The 11,010-nt window shown below is 59.0% G+C and overlaps 1 protein-coding gene across 1 annotated transcript in view; it reads right to left on the bottom strand.

Moving 5' to 3' along the window:
* LOC144805723 (uncharacterized) overlaps positions 1-11,010 on the bottom strand; it is a 221,835-nt gene that overhangs the window by 53,340 nt on the left and 157,485 nt on the right.

Here is an 11,010-nt window from a genome sequence, read left to right as displayed (position 1 = left end):
ACAACCACCTAAGTATCACAATACCTGTAGGGGTATAAGCAGATTACACATGATGCATCACAACACATTCAGAGGTGTAGGGAAGGAAAACACATGATGCAGAATCTACGTTAGTCACCACCTGTGACTGTCCCTAGGCCAACTGGCCTCTCTAGGGCTGGGATGCCCTGTGTCCCAATGTCAGGGGCCTAAACGTGGCAGCTGCCCACGAAGTGCTGGGCAGCTGTGAATATAATGATGAGGCCAACGAGGGAGCCTCGCAGGGCTCTAGAACACTGATTGCCACCTAGAGCCTCTCTGGGCTCTAAACACAAAGGTGCGGGCGTGTCCAAGATGGCGGCGTGATCGGACGAAGGTCTCTGAGGCTCCCTGCCCGATCCCGCCTAAAGGCACCTAAATGCACCGCCTGATCTCCCTAGAGCACGGGAAATCATAAGGATCAGAAGCGGAACACAGCCGCGGCCCAGAGACCGGTCGCTCAGCCTGCATACCCCGTGGGAGGCTCCGGACACCGAAGGTACCTAGCCGCGGCCCTGTAATGGCGGCCGCTCTGGAGAACTGATCGGCTTGAACACCCATTGCCCTGACCCCCCTAGTGGCGGAGCCGGTCGATCGACTGCAGAGCCTGCCGGGCTGAGCCCCTGCTACCGAGCCGTGAGCCCTGAGCGGCGCAATCTGCTATCTCCGCGACCCGGCCGGTGGTGAGGTGTGGACCGGCCGGGAGTCGCGAAAATTGAGGCCCCGGCTTCGGGCCTTCTATCCCAGCACTTGCGGCCATCGCCGCGGCTTTGCCGGCGCGCCCCTGCGGCGCGGGAGCAGACTCCACCAGTTGACGACCACAACGCGCCACCCTCCCACAATAGACCGGACCTGAGGAAGTGCCCCAGACCGATCCGCGTGACCGCGGGACCGGAGGAAAGGACAGCGCCGCAGTATACCTGTGGATTTCCCCGGGCCCGGGGAACAAGCTGTGAGAGGGCTGAGAGCGGCCGGAGGGCCAGAACCGCAACGGAGGATCGCCCTTGAGCTAGCCAGAGACAGAAGGTGAGGAGAGTGGAGGTGGGCACCACAGACAGGGCTCGGGGGGCACAATCGAGCTCCCGGTGTGGGGACTGACCGGAGGGGCCTACAGGCTGGGCTGCACTAACGTCCGGAGGGCAGGATTGCGCGCATCCCGGCTGGGACACCGGGAGTCTGGACTCACTTGCCCCTGCCGAACAGTGCTGGACGAGGGGACGGCGGTGGGGAGGAGCGGCTGCTTGGAGAGGGAGGCCGATCCCGCTACGCGCCTGGCCGGCTGCGGCTGTTTGCCCCCTTGAGATCCCTGGGGAACCGCCCGCTGTTTGACTGCCCCCGGTGCTGCCATTGAGCCGTACCCGCCCGCGGAAACTTGCCTCGGTAAAGCCGAGGGAATTGATGCGAGGCCCGCCGGTGGCGCTACGGCGGTCGACCCTTGCCCCCTGCTGCGACCCCCAAACGGAGCAGAGGGTGAGCCAACCCCGCGATAGCACGATTCGCCCTCAACCATAAGGCGCCGGACCTTTGCACTTACCTCTGGCCCCTGAAGTTCATCGCCCGGGCCGACTTGGAAGCTAGTTACGACATGGCGGGACAGAGAGGGAAGAAAGGGCCCCAGACACTCCCTGAACTGTTGGCCAAGACCCAACCCAAGCCCGGCAGGGAACCACCCTCCCCGGTGACCGCGATAACTTCTCCAGCGCCAGTAGATGACCAGATACCCATCACCAGATCCTTCTTAGAGACATTGTTTAATTCCCTCAGGGACGATTTCAAGTCCTTGAAGCAGGAAGTGTCGGGTGAGGTCCGAGAGCTTCGACGAGATGGTTGCCATTGAAGAGGCGGACCAAACCAGAAGCAACGAAATCGAGCAGCTCCAACAAGAAATACTGCGGCTCACAGACCAACAGCTGGACCTTCAGGCCCACGCAGAGGACCTTGAAAACCGTTCCCGTCGTAACAACATACGGGTCCGGGGGTCCCTCAGAAAGCGGAGGGGACTGATGTCACGGGGTACCTGCAAACCCTATCCAGGACCATTCTGGGGGAGCCAGCAGACTTTGCCATCCGTATTGACAGAGCGCACAGAGTTGGGCTGCCTCGGCGCGCCTCTGCCCCGCCACCGGACATTTTGGCCTTCCTACCTGATTTCCCGCTAAAGGAGCGGATTCTCCTAGAAGCCCGACGAGCACAGCCCCTTCAATTTCAGGGTAACCCCATAGCCCTATATCAAGACCAATCCGCCATTACTTTGCAAAAACGAAAAGAATTTAAAAGAGCGACGGACTTCCTGCGGCAACAAGAAATCCCCTACTCCTGGGGCCACCCGTTCAGACTAATTTTTAAGTGGAACGGGAAGTTACACCAATTGCCATCGCTTAAAGACACCTGTACCCTCCTGGGACTTGATCAGGAAGATGATGAGCCCACAACGAGAGCATCGCAGGGGCCGTCCTGGGGGGGCTGGCAGACTGTGGGCCGTAGGCGATCCCCTTTGCACCGCCTGAAACCAGATGCCACCGTCATCACACAAGAACGGGCAACAGCGGTGGCAGAGGTGGCCAAAGAAACCTCTTCCCCTGAATAATCTGTACTCTTGCTAGGGAGATCACTTATAGCACACACCTTGCCCATGCGATGGGGGGGAGTCGGGTGGGGGGCCGAAGTGGCCGCCATCAGATATGACCCTTGTAAGAAACATTACCACAGCCCTGTGCGAACTAACAGGACTGGGACTATACCTTCTCTTGGTTTGGGGGTTGGGGGTCAGGAGTTGGGAGGAGGGGGTTGTCCATCCAGATCTGGAACAACGTTTTTTGACTTTGAACGAAGGGTTTGACAGTTGGGTTGTTTGGGGTGGGGGGCTGGGGTGGGATGGTGGGTGGGAACCAGTGTGCCGAAGGGGGATTGTTAACGGTGGAATTGCTATGCTTCGTAACCATACCAGAGCGGGGTGCATGACAGGGTGGGGGGAGGTGTTCCAAGTTTGGTAAGAATAAATGACGCAGGACATGCGAAGGTGCGGAGGACACAGGGGACACAGCTGGTGGTTTTGAGAGTTCCCTTCGATGGCGACTGAATTGGGCCTTCTCACTTTAAATGTCAGGGGGTTGAACAACCCGGTGAAACGCAGGGCAGTCCTGTCTCTCCTGGAAAACTCGCAAGCTGATATCTGCCTTTTGCAGGAGACGCACCTATTGCCCAAAGACTGTCACAGAATGAAATCGCGCCATTTCCCGATCCAGTTTTTCTCCTCAGCCTGTACAAAGACTGCTGGAGTTGCGATATTGGTGTCACATCGCTTTAGAGGCAAGGTCCTGCAGAAAAGAGCTGAAATAAAGGGGAGGCTACTATCCTACAGTTTCTCTATAGGCAAGGTCATCTTCACAGCCAGTACAGTGTATGCACCCAATGAGGGACATTAGAGGTTTCTACATCAGATTCTCGACGAGGCTGCGGCATCCCCCGATAGACATATTGTGGTAGGAGGGGATCTTAATCTAGTCTTTGACAACAGGACAGGTCGGGGCAGCACCACACACAAACGGGCACTCTGTCTGAGGGGGGGCATGGCAGAATGAGAGAGCTGGGACTGACTGATCTATGGCGGCATTTGCATCCCAACACCAGAGATTACACATACTACTCCAATTCTCACAAGACATATGCACGATTGGACTATTTACTGACATCCACCTCACTCACAGCGCTGGCGTCCCGGTCTGACATAGGAGCAATGGCACTGTCGGACCACGCACCCTTCACAGCTGCATTCTCTTTCCCGCCACTGACCCGCGCCCCGCGCTGCTGGACATTGCGCGACACACTACTGCATAGGAAGTAGGTGATTGCTAGAATAAAAGGGGTCCTTACGGAATACATGACACATAACCAGCCCTCCGACACATCGCGGGCCACACACTGGGCGGCACTTAAAGCGGTGTTACGAGGGGAGTTCCTAGCCATAGCGGCGGCGGAGAATGTGGACCGGGCACGGAAGCGGGAAGAACTGTCGGCGGCTACGCGCGAGCTGGAAAGAATCCACCAACGAACGGGGGCGCCAAGAATTTGGAGGCAGCTCCGGCTGGCGCATCAACAATTGGCGGCGCTAGACCAAGATCGCGCTGAGCACGCAGCTTTGCGGGTCCGCCACATGTACTTTACAGGTGGAGACCGCTGCGGGAGGTTGTTGGGAAGGGCACTTAGAGAACGGGTTCAGCGACACACGGTACAGGAGCTGACTACTCAGGCGGGCACTCGAGTCAGAGGGGATAGAGACATAGCGAACACCTTTAGCGACTTCTACTCCAACTTATATGCAGGAGCGAGTTTAGACCCGGCGGATGGGGAAGCATTTTTGCGGGATGTGGCGTTACCTTCTATCTCGCCGGAACAGGCAGAGACGCTTGAGAGGCCGATCCGACCGGAAGAGGTGATCTCAGCGATCTATCGGCTTAAATTAGCCAAGGCTCCAGGCCCGGATGGCTACACCACCATCTTTTATAAAACATTCTGCGTCCAGCTAGCCCCACTGCTCACATCTCTTTTTAACTCATTTGCAGAGGCGGGGGCCATCCCGAGGGACTTGATGGAGGCCACCATTTCGGTCATTCCCAAGCCCGGGAAGGATCGTACGCAGTGCGGAGCCTACAGGCCCATTTCCCTCCTCAACGTGGATCGCAAGCTCTATACTAGCATACTCGCCGCCTGGCTAGCACCCCTGATGCAGGAATTGGTGGATCCGGATCAGACGAGGTTTATCCCTGAGAGGCAGACGGCCGACAATACGAAGAGAGCTTTACACCTGATCGAGCGGGCCACAAGACTACCTAGCGAGTACATGTTACTGGCAATTGACGCCCAAAAGGCGTTCGACCGAGTCAACTGGCCGTATCTGGAACAGGTCTTGGCGAGAGCCGGATTGGGGTCCAAATTTCGCACGTAGGTGCTGAATTGCTACACTTTTCCTACTGCGACCGTCCGTGTCAATGGTGCTTCGTCGGCTCGGTACCATATTGAGCATGGGATCCGACAAGGATGCCCGCTCTCCCACCTACTATTTGCGCTGTATATGGAGCCTCTAGCGCAGGCGCTAAGGACGGACCCCAGGGTTCAGGGAATAAAGATCGGAGCGTACACACACACAATCAGCTTATATGCTGATGATGTCCTCCTATCCTTGGCCACCCCGAGGGACTCACTGCCGGCCAGTATAGAGATTATGGACGCGTTTACAAGGGCCTCGGGTTTCAAGGTAAATGTGACGAAGTCGCTGGCCTTGGATCTCTCACTAGAGGCCCAGACTCTGGTCTGGCTGGAGGAGCGCTTCCCTTTCCATTGGTCCTCGGAGGCAGTCCCCAACCTGGGGATCCAACTGGCGAACACCTTACGGGACACAGTGCGTATCAATTATGCCACCCTCTGCCGTACAATCCGAGCGGAGCTGGGATGCTGGCGACACCTGCCTCTATCCTGGTTGGGTCGGGTGGCGGCGATGAAGATGACCATTTTGCCGCAGATCCTGTACATCTTTCGGACCATTCCGCTGCGACCTCCGGAGGGTTGGATTCGCCAAACCCAATCAGAACTCGCGCAATTCATCTGGAATGGGAAGCGCCCGAGAATGAAACTGCGGTTAGCAATGCTCCCCCCAGAGAAAGGGGGCTTGGGGTTACCCGATCTGGCGCTATATTTTCAAGCGACGCACCTCCGCACCCTGGTGGAATGGAGCAAGTGGGAGTCGGAACGACAGTGGCTTTTTCAAGATCAGGCGATAGCCGGACGGCCCCTGCAGTAGGTCCCCTTCCTCCGTAGACAACACAGACCACCTAATCTTTACGCCTCTTTTATTACCAGAGTCCCTCTGGAAGTGTGGGACCAGACCAATACGCGCTAAGGCCTGACGACATTCCCGTCGCCACTGACGCCGCTGTTAGAAAATCCGGATTTTTGGGTGAGGCTGTGATGTACGGGCGTTCACTCAGTGGCGCCCAGCGGGCTGCCGAGTGCTCGCTCATGTATACTTGAACGAAGGGGTTGCCCCCTTCGAGCACTTACGGCACGAGTACGGCCTCCCGGAATCGGAGCACATCCGTTATCTACAGATAAGTCACTGGGCACGCGACCCCCAGGTGCGGGAGGATGCGGACCGGAAGCTCACTCAATACGAGTACTGGCTGCTTTCCCGTACATCGGACAAGCGACTTATTTCAGACCTCTACCAGTTGCTCCTGGAGAGGTACTCGCGGATTCACAACGCGGGTAGGGCGCGCTGGGAGAGGGAGTTGGGAAGAGACCTAAGTAATAAGGAATGGGAGGACATCTGCTATCGAGCACGACACTCGGCCTATCACATGGGCCTGACATCCACCTTTACCAAGTTGGTGTCGTATTGGTACTACACGCCTGAGAGACTGCATGAGATGGATCCCTCCCGCGCTGCGACCTGCTGGAGGGGTTGCGTAGAGAAGGGTACACTAACACACCTTTTGTGGGACTGCACGCACCTACAGGGTTTCTAGAAGGTAGTTTTGGATGAAATTGATGCGCATTTTGACACAGAAATTCCGAGATTTCCGACATATGTCCTCTTGGGTCTCCCGAACGCCAATACGTTTCCCCTTAAGGCGAGGAGAGGGAGGCTGATCGCAATAGCACTGGGCTCTGCTGTGCAGACCATTCTGGCCCTGTGGCGCACTACACAAATACCCACCTTGCAGGGTTGGCTGGGCAGACTCTGGTCAGTCTTGGGAATGGAAAAATTGTCCCTGGTGGCAGCGGGAGAGGGAGCCAAATATGTAGAATTATGGCAGCCCTTTCTGTCACTGTTAGCCACAGAGTTCAGGGAGGTGACTTGTCCCTGCTACCTAAGGCTGCTTCGGCTATCCCAGCGTGATGATGGAACCCCGATTGTGTGACAGGGTGTGTGTGAGGTGTGAGGAACTGGACTTGGAACGAGGGCGGTGGGTGGGCAAGTTGGGAGGGGGGTTGGTCCTGGGTTGGGGTGGGGGCGGTTTGGGGGGTTTGTTCTTTCTCTTGGCGTTTGTACTCAAACACCTTCTTCAGCTGCCTTTTGATACAGCAAAGAGACTCATTTTGCCTTATATGCTTCATGGTATACCCACCACGGATGTTTCTTTCGTATATTTAGCATCTATCACATATACCATGTGTACTGTATGCTTTCTGCATTGCCTAAGAGAATTTTGTCTAATAAAAAGATTTAATACTAAACACAAAGGTGCGCTGCCCAGGCGTTGGAGTCCCCCCTCTGGGGACTCGGGAGAAATGTGCCCGGGATGTTTAGAGGAGCCTCGTGGGCTCTGAAACTGCTAAATGCCCCTAGAGCCCTTGTGGCTCTAAACAACTGTGGGGACATGGAGCCGCTCAGGGCTCGAACTGCAAATGCCCCTTGAGCCTCGCAGGCTCTGAAGAAAAAGGCGGCGTTGTTGGAGCCCCTTTCGAGGGACTCAGAAACAAATACAAATGCCCCAAGAGCCTATCTTAGGCTTGAACACGACCGGGCCTTGGCTCTGGAGGGGAGAGGGCGGGCACCGACAGTGTGTCCCGACGTCCCCTCTACCACACGGGAACAGCTGCCCCACTCACCGGCTTCTCCTGGGCCTGGAGGCAGTCTCCGCTGGACTCCCTCGGGCTTCTCTCCGGTCTTGGGTGGCGGGATGTCCTGGATTGCCCGCCGGAGCGCGGAGTAGGTTCCCGTCGCTCCCGGCTTCTCCACCGGCCTCGTCCTGCTTCCGGGGTGCACGCGGGGAAGCCCTTGAGGCTCGACCAATCCCTGCGCAGCCCACGGATGACATCACAGAACTCCTCGAGGCCGGGGACTAATCCCAGCGCGGCCTGAGGAGGCGGGCTCAATACTCGGCAGCCGAGCTCGGGGTGACAATCCCGCGGGGCAACGCCGGGTGGGCACCGGCCAAAGTGCGGTAAGGAGCGGGGTGGCACCTGCGCCACTCGGGTCAAGGATATTGCGGGAGAATGCCGGGTAGGCACCGGCCTTTGAAATTAAAGCGCTCACAAGCGCAATAAGTAAAATAAAGTGCTCCCAGGCGCTAGGCAGATGAATACAGCGCTCCCAAGTGCTATAAGTGGAAAACAAAGCACTCTGAGCGCTAGCAGGCAATAAAGCGCTCCCAAGCGCTGTCAGAAAATCAATAAAGTGCTTCCAGGCGCTGGAGGCTCCAAAAGTACAGCAAGAGCCCTTCAAGAAATGCAGCAGGAAGGGGGCAAGGCTGGCTCCAGAGCCAGCTCACTGGGCCTCCAGGCATGGAGGCAATCCAAGTGGCGGTCCTCCTGCCCAGCAACAGCAGCAGCCCCCTCAGGCAGGATCCTGGAACAGAACATTTTGTTAGGGGACACAGCCCCTTCTTTTATACACCTTTTCTCTTTGTCTGAGGTGCACGGTGAGGGGAAGAACCAGTCGCAGCTGGTCTGGGAGCACCCTTGATGTGCTCAGCCCCTCACTCTATTCACTAGGCAGGCTAGGGTCGTTAGACGCACCACAGGGGGCGGAGCCAGCATTGTGTGGGGAAAGCCCAGCCCTATTCAGGACCCAAGTGCACTCCTCCCCAGCCATCAGCACACTAATCTCCACACTCACCACCGGGCAGACCCATCATGACTCATGGAGCCTGGCATCCCAGCCAGCTCCAGTCAATCACACACCAGCACCTTTACAGCACACACACACAGCCATGTCTAGAAGTGGCACTTCCACACTAGACACATACATGCCGCAATCACACGAGTCCGCACATACCAGACTTGAGCCTGCACACCCCACGCATCAGGAACTACCAGGGATACATACATTCCCCATGCATTCCTATGGGAGGGCAGGCCAACCTTACTCCACGCAGTCAGAGTGCGCACGCACTTTTCACTGGGACACAGTGAAAGTGCGCAGAACCCACAAATCACCATCACCAGGTCACCATTAAAAGCAAAAAGTTTAGGGGTGAACCTGCCAGAAGAGCCAAGTCTAACATACCATCTGTGGGATTATGACTGAACGCCTCTAAGTCAGAATCCCCACTAAACCGTAACGATACCGCAGTGCCGTGGAGCCTCGGTTTGCTTGGGATAGCCGGCCTCTCTCGGGTGGCCGGTGCGCAGAGCTGCTCGCTTGGGGACCGGAGCGCGGATGGAAGGAGGCCGCCTCCATTGCCCTTAGTGCAGCCCATGTTCGTGGGGCACCCGGTGCTAAATCATTCGTAGACGACCTGATTCTGGGTCAGGGTTTCGTAAGTAGCAGAGCAGCTACCTTGCTGCGATCTATTGAAAGTCATCCTCTGAGCCAAGCTTTTGTCTCTCCGTGCATGGGTGCCCGCGGACGCCTCCCTTCACCCCAGCAGGGGTGGATCCCTCTGCCGCCAGGCCGGTGAGAGGGATGCGGAGGGGGTAACACGGGTCCGTGGAAGGCTGTCTCCACCACGTGCCGTTCGGCACGGGGGCCTCCCCCTCCTGTCCTTGCCCCACCGGGGTGCGGGGACGGGTGCCACCATCCCTCGCGGGTTGGCAGGGTGACCAGATGGCCTCCCCTTCCCGCTGCTCCCGGACAGGGAGGTGAGCAGCCACCCGGGGGAAGGAACCTCCAGAGCGGCTGCCTCGGTGCGCCCGGCCACCCTCCCCGGACTGCAAGGGAGACTGGGTACAGTACCCTCCTAGGCCATCTGGGCGCTGGGTCGTCCCGGGCCATCTGGTCGCCTGGTTGCGCGACCAGATGGCCCTGCGGGCAGGGTGACCAGATGGCCTTGCGGGCTGGCGGCCGGGCTAACTCCAATTTTTGTCCTTCCCCCAAAATTCTATAAGCCAATAGTCGAGGAAAATGAGCTCCCCGGGCAGGCCCTCTGGGAGAGGACATGGCCTGGGCTTAACCCTCCTTGGTTCCGGCCGAGGGTCTGGGTGCTGGAGACATGGGGGCCAGCGGGGCCCCTGGGAGGCTCTCCCCGGCCTGGATAGGGTTCAGAAGCTAGTCCTAGGCCTGGGGCGCAAGCTCCATCCTGCAAGGCAGCCGAGGTCCTGGGCCTTCATCGGGGCCCAGGGAGGCTCTCCCCGGCCTGGCTAGGGTTTGGAAGCAGGGACCGGGCCCGGGGCTTGAGCTCTGTCCGGAAGGCCATGGGGTGCTGGAGCTTCCCCTTTCCTGCAAGCCAGCCGAGGGTCCGGGCATTCACCGGGGCCCAGGGAGGCTCTCCCCGGCTGGGGCTAGGGTTTGGAAGCAGGGACCGGGCCGGGGGCTTGATCTCCACCCAGCAGGCCGTGGGTCGCAGGAGAACACCCGTCCTGCAAGCCAGCCGTGGGTCAGGGCGTTCACCGGGGCCCAGGGAGGCTAGGGTTCAGAAGCACGACCCAACCCGGGGCTTGATCTCCACCCGGCAGGCCGTGGGTCACGGGTAGTCCTTCCCCGGGCGTCCGGGCCTGAGAGGTCCGGTGGTCCTCCCAGTGCCTGAGGCCCAGCGTGGGGTTTCAGAGCCCCCCTGAGCCCTCCAGCCCCGGAGACCTGGAGCCCCCCGATCTCTGCAACCCGGAGCCTGGCAGCCCGAGCCCTGCAGCCCCTGAGCCCCGGAGCCCTGGAGCCTCGGAGCACTGGAGCCCCGCAGACCCGGAGCCCCCGAGCCCTACAGCCCCGGAGCCCCGCAACCCCGGAGCCCTGCAACCCCGGAGCCCTGCAGACCCAGAGCCCTGCAGACCCGGAGCCTTGCAGACCCGGAGCCCTGCAGCCCTGGAGCCCCCGAGCCCTGCAGCCCTGGAGCCCCCGAGCCCTGCAGCTCCGGAGCCCTGAGTCCAGGAGCTCCGGAGCCCTGCAGCCCCGGAGCCCTGCAGCCCCCGAATCCTGCAACCCCGGAGCCCTGCAGCCCCAGAGCCCTGAAGCCTCTGAGCCCTACAAGGGCAGGCAAGAGCCCTCCCGTGAAGGCTCTGGTGGGCAGCTGGGAGTCCTTTCGGTCCCGGACATCTGGTCGCACCTTTTCCCCCTCG

The sequence above is a fragment of the Lissotriton helveticus genome (genome assembly GCF_964261635.1).
Source record: "Lissotriton helveticus chromosome 1_1 unlocalized genomic scaffold, aLisHel1.1 SUPER_1_unloc_2, whole genome shotgun sequence".
Lineage (NCBI taxonomy): Eukaryota > Metazoa > Chordata > Amphibia > Caudata > Salamandridae > Lissotriton > Lissotriton helveticus.
Note: the sequence above shows the minus strand (reverse complement) of the source record. Positions and strands in the feature narration are given on the sequence as shown.